Raw genomic sequence first — 2349 nt, 5'->3', positions numbered from 1 at the left:
GATCAATTGGGACGTGAGTGGATTCGTTAAGTGCATATCACAAAACTCACACAGGAACAAAGACAATAGCACCCACCATTGAAGCCTACTTCGGGTGAAAATTTCACAAAAGTGCACACATGTTTTCTTTTTTTAAAAATTTTTAAATAAATTTTATATAAAAATATTCAAACCATGCTTTAATTATCTATACTAAGTAACTTTAAAAAGTTTAAATAAAGAGTTTATTTAAATTTTATTTATAGGGTATTCCGATTGTGGTTCAAGTAGCGAATCAAATCGTGTGGAAATCGATTCTGGAAATCGATCCATTATCCATTCGCTCATTATGTTACCGTATAAAAACAGAGGTATAAAAACCACCTTGAACTTTTGTCAAAGCGTAAAATGCTCCTGAAGTTGGTCGAGATCTTTAAAAAAGGAACTCCTAAAATAGAAACTAAAGCAGATGTGAGGCATTTTTATCGTCTTTTAACATGGTGCTTTAATCAGCTGTGATTTGTCAACAAACCTACCAGAAAAGTGATATCTTTATTGGGCATCTCAATGATAGTACTGAATTTTCATTTTATAGAGTACGGTCAACGTGCATACAGATACCTATATATCCATGAGTATTTAAACCTTGTCTTAAGTTATATTTTTAAAATGCGTCTCATTTAGAGATGTGTTATAGTCAAAAATCAACGTGTGTGTAAATTGAACTGAACTTAACGGTTTTAAAACACCTCAACTATCTGATGGTATGTATATATTCCTAATAAATATATTTTAATAAGAGCTAGTGCCTCCTTGTGAAAAACACTGTACTGAGATTATAGGAAGCCTATAAAACTACACTATCTATATTACTATCTACATTATTATCTACACTACTATTTATTTATTGATTGATCGACTAGAACCCGTTCGCTAATTACCTATGGACCTGGCAAGGCAATGAACTATAAATGCTGAAATAATGATTTATTTAAGAGAAATTGTGATTTATATGACTTCTAAATATAGTGTCAGATAAACTTCTAGCTTGTATCTCGGTTAATACTCAAAATACTTTTATTCTTTTAAAAATCTTTATCTCAAACAGTTTTGTAAAACTTACTTGTTTTGCTTTTTACATACAAATGAATAAAATTGTAGATTAATCAGTAGCTACTAATCCATATATTTTGATAGACACACACAAAATTGCTGTTTAAATATTCTGAGCATTGTTTCTACAGTATTTATAAAATAAAACACTTATACATAAATATTATAAGTATACAGTAAAACAATACGAAATATATCAGTAAATGTCTAAGACAAATATACAAGTACTATTTACATTTATTCCCTATTTATTCCTACCGTATGTGTCGCTAATATGGAGACACTTACGGAAAAAACTCTGGAAAATCCCACTGCTAACAAACTAGTTACAGAGACTACCAAATATATACATAACTGCCTGCTTACCAATAGCATCCACAGCACCATTAAACGCCTTATTTGGCATTATGACGCTAGGACGCAAATTAAAACTAGGAATCATGACGCTTGTACCCATTAACAAACACAGGCTATATTACAGTTTTCTACTAAACAAAAGACGGGTAATAAGTTTTATATAAGTCAAATTCAAACAATCTGCAGATTTTGAGATGCTTGTAGCTCACATGATTCCAAAATATATGACCAAATGGAAATACATTACCTACACAGAATGAGGTTAAAAAAAAATACCAGTACTAATAGCATAGCTTGCTATATAAATTACTCTAAAATAGAACATAATTCGGGTTTAGAAATCTACAACTCTGAAATCTAAATATCCGTCAATCTAAAAACAATACTTTTAACTGGAATAAATAAATATCTATGGTAGACATCTAATATCAGGAAGCTTTGGACATAAAAAATTGATCCTTATGTCTGATAGTCAGATAGTCGATCATAGTCGATCAGATAGTCAAGTAGTCAATGTCTTACAAGACCTTGCTATTAGATTTTAAGTGATTTTGTAGTGTATTCCTACACACGTGTGGTAGACGAATTGGTTAAGGTAGTTGCTTTAAGGCAACCATATCGGCCAGAGCTGATTCTGAGTGTTACAATAAACTATTGCAAAAGACTTCCTAAACTGGACTGCACCAGTAAAGCCAACCACAAATTGTCTAACGAGCGAACATTCTGATAAACTTATTTCTTACTCTCGATATATTGTGGGAAGAAAAGCAATTATCTACTAAATTTGTACAGATTAAAGAAATAAAAACAACACCAAAAACAACTGGTCATTGCCTTTTGAAGAAGCATCAAGTGCGGTTACAGCTATCAGAAACCGATAAATATAGTTAGACTTAGAAT

This window comes from Teleopsis dalmanni, chromosome 1 (assembly GCF_002237135.1).
Source record: "Teleopsis dalmanni isolate 2A chromosome 1, ASM223713v2, whole genome shotgun sequence".
Classification (NCBI taxonomy): domain Eukaryota; kingdom Metazoa; phylum Arthropoda; class Insecta; order Diptera; family Diopsidae; genus Teleopsis; species Teleopsis dalmanni.
The sequence above is the reverse complement of the archived record's forward strand: the minus strand, read 5'-3'. Positions refer to the sequence as shown.